General features: G+C 47.2%; 1 pseudogene; it reads right to left on the bottom strand.

The window, feature by feature from the left end:
- Positions 1–3,663: 3,663 nt before the first annotated feature.
- Positions 3,664–4,167, bottom strand: LOC102904050 (large ribosomal subunit protein uL24 pseudogene; annotated as a pseudogene).
- Positions 4,168–9,166: the final 4,999 nt, after the last annotated feature.

The following is a 9,166-nucleotide window of genomic DNA, read 5'->3' as shown; positions in this document are numbered from 1 at the left end:
GATGCAGGTGACTCTGGTCTCTTCTGAAGTGCCTTGGGAGACGGTGGCAGCGCATGTGGGCTGCCAGGATGGCTGGCAAGGGGCTGTCGGAGTAGTTCTGGCAGCTTGTTCTCTGAGACCCGTGGGGCCCTATGGAAGATGAGCAAGAGCTGATTCGGTCTGTGTAAGAAGGCGAGGAAGCCAGAGTACAGACAAATCTTTCAGGAAGATATTCAAGAGCATCCAGGAAGTCAGAACGACAGAATGAGCTCTCCGTGCGTGCGTGCGTGCGTGCGTGCGTGCGTGCGTGCGTGCATGCATGCATGCATGCATTTCCCCCTAGCGCTGGACTGAATCTCAGACGTTATGCTTGTTACTTGTTCTACAAATGCTCCACTATTTACTGAGCTAAATCCCCAACCACAAAGTTTTTGTTGTTTTCTGTCTGAGGCAAGGTCTCACGTATCCTAGACTGGTATTGACGAAGCCTAGACTATGTAGCAGAGGATGGCCTTGAACTTCTGATCCTCCTGTCTGTACCTCCCAAGAGCTGGGATCACAAACATAAATGGCCACCCCTGGTGTCTGTGGTGCTGGGGACTGAGGGTTCTTGCGTTCTTAGTAACCCCGCTTTCAACTGAGCCACAATCCCAGCCCCGGGGAAACACTTGAAAAGAAAGGATTCTGACAACTCCTGCATCTGGAAGTAGAGGGCTTGGGGTGGGGAGGGATCCAGCTCTTATGGAGTAGTGGCGGTCCCAAATCTGATAGGGGTCTTGGAATTGCTAGCTCTACCTGCAAGGTCGCTTTATAACCTGGAGCAAGACACCTTTCCCTCTGGGCACTGTATTTGTCTATGAAGAGATGGAGTTGATTACGACCAGCGGGCTCCAACCTTGGTAATACAGTCCGGTCACCCTGAGCTTTTGAAAGTCCTCAGGTCCATTAGAGCAGCCTCTCTGAGGGTGGGATCACCATGGAAGCCAAAACGAGAGCTAGTTATCTCGTCCTGGCTTCTCCAACTTTAAATATTTTGAGACAGAGGCTGACCCTGTAGCTCAGCCTGGCCTGGTACTTGCTATGTAGCCCAGGCTGACCTGGAACAACCCTCCGGGTCAACTCTGCAAGTGCTGGGATCATGGCAGCACCAACTTCAAAACACATGTGGGTTACTTGGGCATGGTAGTTTGGATGAGAAATGGGCCCCCTGAACTCAGGCATTTGAACCCTCGGTCCCCAGTTGGTGGCGCTATTTTGAGAGACATTTAGGGGGTGTGGCCTTGCTGGAGGGAGTTTGTTAGTAGAGGCAGGCTTTGGGAGTTTAAAATGTCACCCACTTCCAGTTCGCCGGCTCTGTCCCACACACGCAGGTAAGGTGTGCGCTCTCGGCTCCCTGCTCTTGCCGCCACGCCTGCTGCCTGGCTGCCGTGCCTACTCACCGAGACGGACTCGCATTCCTCTGGAACCATAAGCCAGAATAAACTCTTCCCTAAATGGCTGTGGTAGTTTGAATGTAATACCTCCAGAAGCTCATAGGGAGCGGTGCTATTAGGAAGTGTGGTCTTGTTGGAGGAGGTGTGGCCTTGTTGGAGGAGGTGTGGCCTTGTTGGAGGAGGTGTGGCCTTGATGGAGGAGGTGTGGCCTTGTTGGAGGAGGTGTGGCCTTGTTGGAGGAGGTGTGGCCTTGTCCGAGGAGGACTGTCACTGCAGAGGTGGGCTTTGAGGTCTCATATATGCTCAAGCCACACCCAGTATCTCAGTTCACTTCCTGTTGCCTGTGGGATCAAGATGCAGCTCCTTCTCCACTCTCAGCTCCTTCTCCAGCACCATGTCTGCCCGTACGACTCCAGGTCCACCATGATGATAATGGAGTAAACCTCTGAAACTGCAAGCCACCCGATTAAATGTTTTCCTTTATAAGAACTGCTGTGGTCGTGGTGTTTTATCACAGCAATAGAGAAAAGCATCTAACAGGCGTGGTTTGTATCTCCTAGACTGCCTATCTAGCTTTGGCCGGGTGGGTGTGAACACAGGAATGTTGGTTACGTTTTGGTTACGGTTTCCCTCCCAGCATCCCTCTCTTTCCCCGGTTGACTTGGCAACCTCGGAGCTGCTTCGGTGTGAAATTCGACAGTTTGTACTCACTGCAGTGCTTCTTTCTAACACACACACACACACACACACACACACACACACACACACACACACACTCTTCATTTTATGCTTACAGCAGTTTCTCCCTTCGGATTCTTTGGTTAGACTTCTCCAGTCCTCTCTGGTTTCCTGTGTGCCAGAGGTCATTTCTGTCTTTGATGACTTCAGTGAGCAGACCTCTGGAAACCTGACAGAACAGCCTGCTCATCTGGAAACCTTACAGAACACCCTACTGGGACTTGCCTGGTTGATTTTTTTCCATTAGATAAGGTTCTCCAAAGCAAGATCTTGATCTTATTTGTCATGTTACTCTGTAGGAGGTTTATTAATCACTCAATAAACATATCTTATGTAAATGAATACCTAACGAGCAGAACATAGAAATATATTACAGGTGGTTCTTTAATTACAGGTCAGGTAACTGCTTTTCCTCTCCTCCCCAAATTACCTGGGGCCCAGTGGGATTCTTACTGGCATTTTGCCAATTTGACATCACATTAACAATATTTATGATGGTAATGGTGTTCATGGTGACCACCTCCAGGCTGTAAAATGTCTTTAGCTTCTGTCTCAGTCATTTAAAAATGATGTTAGAGTATTTATTTCATTTTAACAGATCCTCATGGACTGCAGTTTTTTGAGAATTAAAATATAATAAAAATAACTGTAATAACACACTGACCTTAATTAGTTCATTCAACAAATAATTAACACATAATTAATGTGTGCAAGATACTAGAGTTATCAAACATATTGTCCTTCCCTAGCCAATTTAGACATTCTTGAAAAGCCTTGGTTATCAGTGGTGCTAGATAATTTATATACAGTGTGATATTTAGTCACCTTCTCAGTAGACATTCAGCAAAACATGGTTCATTAAAATGGTGCTGTGAGGGGCCAGAGAGCTGGTTCAGTGGTTCTGCTCTTACAGAGGATCCAAGTTTAATTCCCAGCACCCAATAGGTAGTTTACCAAGTTCCAGGGGAGATGATGACTTCTTCTGGTATCCATGGGTACCAGGTGTACACTTGGTACACAATCGTGCCTACAGGCAAAACAAATAAAAATAGTAATAAAATAAAATAAAATAGTGTTGTGCTGAATAGCTTTTTGTCAACTTGACATAGACTACAGTCACCTGGGAAATGGGAGTCTCAGTTGGGAAAATGCCTCCATCAGATTGGTCTCTAGGCAAGGCTGTGGGGGCATTCCTTGATTAACAATTGATGTGGGAGGCCCTGGTCACTGTAGGTGATGCCACCCTCCCCGGGGCAGCTTGTCTAAGAAAGCAGGCTGAGCAAGCCAAGGGGTAAGCCAGACAGCAGTGCTCTTCCATGGCCCCTGCTTCAGTTCCTGCCTCCAGGATCCTGCCTGAGTTCTTGCCCTGGCTTCTTTCGGTGATGGAGTGTGTCTAGGACATGTAAGAGAATTCTTTTCTTCACAAGTTGCTCTTGAAAGTAAACTGAGAGCACTGTGTATTAAGAGTAATTACTTTCTTTCTTTTCTTTTCTTTCTTTTTTTTTTTTTTTTTACTATTTAAGCAGTCTTTAATGAAAGCTGTCTAGGTCACACCCCCTACTCCTGCATCTTCTCAATCGTTTCTTCCTTGTGTTTGCCCTTCTCCTTTCCGACTTGTCGAGACTTGGCTTTCCTCTCCAGGATCTTTTTGCGGTCTCTGTCCAGCTTTAGCCTGGTGATGACCACCTTGCTGGGGTGGATGCCCACGTGGACGGTGGTCCCGTTAGCCTTTTCTCACTGCACTTGTTGGATATAGATGACGTATTTCTTCCTGGACACTTGGACCACTTTGCCAATCTGCTGGCCTTTGTAGTGTCCTCGGACAACCTGAACTTCATCGTCCTTTCCAATGGGCATAGACCGAACATTGTACTTCTGCTTCAGCTCTTTGGAAAGGGGGGAAGACATGATCTTCCTCCGAATGTGAGAAGGTGCATTGAAATGCCGTTTGCAGTTCTTGCTTCCGTCAGAAGTCACAAAGGGATTGAACTTCATTTTGGTGGCTACGACCCACCGATGGCCGCAAGAGGAAAGAGCAAGAGTAATTACTTTCAAGTTATCTATGCGATAAACATCGGCAAAACAGATCCAATTCACAGAGACTCTTGAGTACGTTGGTTGCCCGGTCTACCAACACCTTTGGTCTCTGCTTCCTGGCCTTGAATTAATCATTTTGATATTTTAATTTCCTCTTAATAGGTCATACTTACACTTTATAAAGTCTGTCAAAAAACAAACAGATATTTGGCAGGGCAGTGGTAGCCCACATGTTTAATCCCAGCATTTCAGGAGGCAGAGAAAGGTGGATCTCTGAGTTCGAGGCCAACCTGGTCTACAGAGTGACTTCCAGGACAGCCAGGGCTACACAGAGAAACCCTATCTCGGAAACAAACAAACAAGCAAAAAACCAACAATAACAAAAGAAAGAAAGATTTTTAAATGGCCATCTATTGTCATATAGGCCTTAATTCTAACTAATCTTTTTGTATCTCCTAATGAAGTGGATGAAATTTAATGTGAAATCACTGGTTCCATCCTAAATTCCATTTTGCAGAACCCCAGTGTTGACTTATGTCTCAAAATCAGGCTGAGGCATCATGTACGTCTGAAAGCTTCATCTCACAACTAAAGCATGGTATTTCAAGAAATGCCCGTGTTCTGTTTGTGTGGTTAGGAGGAAGTGCTGGACTCAGACCCAGCAATGCCAGCCATCCAATGACAGCCGTGGGTGTGGCTTGTGTACAGAGACTCTCAAAGTGGTTTCTTTTTCAAGGACAGGCTTCATCATCTACAGGCCCAGCGGCTTCTTTCTCTGTGTGTGACACAAAGATATTTACCCTCAGCTAACGCCGAGGCAGCTTTTCCTCAGTTTCAAATTCTCAGTGACCTTCTGGAGTAGTTTCTGCTCCTGGGTGAGCCCCTTCAGAAAGTCAGCTAAAGCATTTATTTAAAAAAGAAAAATCTTAATTTTCAAAAATGGGGGTAAAATACAGAGCTTGTTTGGGAAGTTTAAAGCACAGTTGTAAAACTTTGTTTCATGGTTATAAATACCAGAATTGTCTTTTTCCATTTCACTAGGCCATACGTCATCTTTATTTACTGTTGTATGGTGGTAAGGTATGGTGGTAAGCTTCCTCAGACACTGAATAGAGAGCTGATTTTGTATTCTTGGAGCATGAGTGCTGTAAGCTAAGAGACTGTACCCCGAGTGCTTGGAACTGGATAGCTGTGAGAGCCCGTTTTCGGGTTCCTCGTGGCTTTACCCAGCAGGTCCGAATAGAGGATGATCAGGACCACGGGCCTGAGTGCAGGTGTCTGAGATGGTCTGCACTTGGCTGTGCTGGGGGAGGAGGTCATTTGCTCCATCCCTTGGCATCTCTATAAAAACCCTGGGGCAGAGACAGTCGGGGGCCGTTGGAAAAGGTTCCAGGCCCTCTTGAGGCTATTCTTTATTTTCTATCTGTTAATCTCCGCAAGATTCTCCGCTATAAAGCCTTCTATCTAATATTTCCTGCTGATCGCACTCAAGAAAACTCTGGGGAGCTGTGGGGTTGGTGGGTAAACGCCCCACAGATAGCAGCAAGCATTTGCCACACCCTATCTTGAAAGGTGTTGTATCCCCATTTTACACACAAGAAAACTGGGGTGTGAAGATAGTAATACCATGCAGAAGGTTCAGTACAGGCGGGTGGGAGCTAGGAACCGAGTAGGGACATTCCAGCACTCCTGCCGTGGGTGGGCTGCATTCATGGCCGTCATGTTCTCCAAGCCAGGCGACTGGGACTCAGGCCCAACAACCCCCACAATTCAGTAGTGATTGTTCAAAGGTAGGTGGTCCAGGGAAGACGGCCAACTGACTTACCAGGAGAGGAGAGACAGCCTCTGGCTTTGAGGGCTACCCAAAGCCTCTGCCATTTCTAAGAGGTTGTAAACAGCAGATTTATAAGGTAAATTATTTATCAGATTGGCAATTAAAGCAACAACAACAACAAAAATCACGTTAAGCACTTCAATCCATACCACTAGGGGGTAGGACGGTATGCCTCTCAACTCAAATCCCTGTCCATGCATTCCCTCCAGTGTCCATTGGCTGAATGAATGTCCCTCTGTAGCTGTGTCAAAATTAAGGACATTTTCTCTTTGGACTTGTGATTTCTGATGACGCCTGATGGGCCAGTATAAGAGCGCCTTCCTTACACCAGCTGCAGTGTGACATGGATAACCGTGGATTGGCGGCAGCCCACATGCACAGGGCCTGACCCAGGTATCACACGCTTGCCTTGAGGCAGGCCAGTGCTTCCTCAGGTGGAAGCCAGGCCAGTGCCTGGTGGTGATTTCAGTAGCAGGCTCAGAAATCACCATCAAAGCTTCCCAAATCACAGGGACACGTCAGAGGCACAATTAGGCTATTTTGTGAAATCACTGTGTGCCTTTGCATTTCACGGTAGCTGTGTTGCTGGAGAGACGGAACGGTGTTGAAGAGCATGTACCTGAGTTGACTTCCTAGCACACAAGTCCAGATTTCCTGTTTCTTAGAGCGAGGACTTTTGACTCATTTCTGTGGTTACCCTTAAGACTGGGCACCTCACTGTTTCATCATGGAAGGGCGTAGGACACCCCCCCTTCCTATGGGGTGTTGACAGTGGTGACCGGAGGAAGGACTGTCACGGCCGTCCGTGGTGTAACCAAGCTTCGGTCACCACCTCCCACCTGTGCTCATGCAAGCAGCCCTGATGAAACTCAGTGAGATAGACAGACAGACGGACGGACACACACACCACGACATGAGAGAAGAAGGGACTTGTTCAGGAGCACAGTTGGCATGCCATCAGGCCGGACAGTGGGTCCAGAGCATCCCCTGCTTTTTGGCAGTTGGGGGTGGGGTGGGTGGTTGGGGGTGGGGTGGGTGTCTCTCCTCTGCCTCAGTTACAGCCGTTGTAAAAGCGCTGGTGCGGGTTCCATGGGCTATCATTTCCATCCTCTTTTCTTTCTCCAAAGTCAAGAGTTGGCTTGTTACAGGGAAGGTGTGGTGGTTTGAAAGAAAATGGTCCCCAAAGGGAATGGCACTATTAGGAAGTGTGGCTTTGTTGGAGGAAGTGTCTTACTGTGGAGGAGGGCTTTGAGGTCTCATATATGCCCGAGCCACGCCCAGTGAAAAAGACCACTTCCTGTTGCCTGTTAGTCAACAGGTAAAACTCTCAGCTCCTTTTCCAGCACCATGTCTGCCTGCACACTGCCATACTGCACCATGATGATAATGGACTGAACCTCTGAAAATGTGAGCCATCTTAATTCAATGCTTCTCCCTTATAAGAGCTGCCATGGTCATGGTGTCTCTTCACAGCAATAAAAACCCCAAGACAGAGGATGATCTTAGAGCAACCTGGCTACCACTGTGCTGGAGAGGGAGGCCGGCTTTGCTTTTTAGTACAGTGACCTTTTCAGTGAGGTTGAGTCTTTAATTCTTCACTTTCTCAGTATGTGACAGTGAAGGACACGGTAACAGCTGATAAATTTGCATGAAGCTGCCTTGATTCATACTAAAGAAGCAGCAGTTTTACCTACGTTATTTTTAATTGTTAGAGCAGATTTCAAAATGATGGAAACAGCGTATAATTTGTCAACATTATATCAAAAACATTTGTGACCTTGCAGACCCTAAAAGGGTTTTGAGCACTTTTTTTTTTGGGGGGGGGGGGGTTTCAAGACAGGGTTTCTCTGCGTAGCTTTGCGCCTTTCCTGGAACTTGCTCTGTAGACCAGGCTGGCCTCGAACTCACAGAGATCTGCCTGCCTCTGCCTCCCGAGTGCTGGGATTAAAGGCGTGCGCCACCACCGCCTGGCGTGCACTCTTAATCTATGCAGACCACCCTGGAAAGCACCTATCCATCTGAAGGGATCTAACATGTGCAACAGGCCTCCGTGTCCAGCAAGGCCTCGTTGTCTGAGGGAAGACAGAGGGAACAGTCTGGCAAGATCTTAAATGGCCTGGTTATGCCTGAACCAAACTGAGAAACATCCAAGAGTCATTAACAATTATTCAAAACATTGATACATTAATAATTGATTATTGATAGATAATTGCACTGAAAAATACTAATAAACAGCCAGACTTGGTGGCGCACACCTTTAGTCCTACACTTTGGAGGCAGAGGCAGGCAGATCTGTGAGTCTGAGGCCAGCCTGGGCTGCGGAAAGAGTTCCAAGCTGCATAGTGAGACCTTGTCTCAAAACCAAGATCAACGAAGACCTGCTAGCAAATGGAGTGAAGCAAGTGTCTTTCGAAACTGGCATTAACAGTCTAGGTAATAGGTCAAGAGAGAGAAAAAAAACAAGACCGCCAGGAGACAGGATTATGATTTGATTCTCTCTGAGACTACTTCTGGAACAAACAAAGATGAAGAAGATCCGGGGAAAGGGCAGTGATGAGGAAGTGACTGTTAAACTGAAGGGGTAAGAAAACATCTCCAGCATCAAGAACAATCCCACTGTGCAGAGTGGAACCATTCACTCAGCTCCAAGCAGAAGGGCTGAGACAGCAGCACAGTCACGGATGCCAGTCTGGGAAACTTTTCAAACCTTAAGAATGAAAAGAAAACACAGCAAACTTCCAGACAGAAACAAGTCATTCAGAGCCGCGGACTCAGGCGGATAATTGATGTGCAGCACCTCACGTGGAATTCTGTGGTGTGTCACCCGTGTACACACTGAAGATGTCACTCACCTTTCTGGGTAGAGGAAAGAATGAAGGGGTGGGGTTGGGAGATCTAGTGCCAGACACTTGGGTTAATTAAAAGACGGAATCTGTAAACCAACAGCATCGTCAGCACAGGTCAGCCCAGCAGCTGGGAAGCGGAGGCAGGAGGATCAGAAGTTCAAGGTCATTCTCAGTTGTTGCAAATGAGCTCAGGGCTAGCCTGGCTGCAGGAGACTCTGTCTCAGCCTTCTTCCCTTGCCCCCCCCCCCCCAAAAAAACAAAAAATCCAAAATAATTTAAAAAATACATAGCAATATAAT

Source organism: Peromyscus maniculatus, chromosome 23, assembly GCF_049852395.1.
Source record: "Peromyscus maniculatus bairdii isolate BWxNUB_F1_BW_parent chromosome 23, HU_Pman_BW_mat_3.1, whole genome shotgun sequence".
Taxonomy (NCBI): domain Eukaryota; kingdom Metazoa; phylum Chordata; class Mammalia; order Rodentia; family Cricetidae; genus Peromyscus; species Peromyscus maniculatus.
This window is presented reverse-complemented; position numbering and strand designations above follow the sequence as displayed.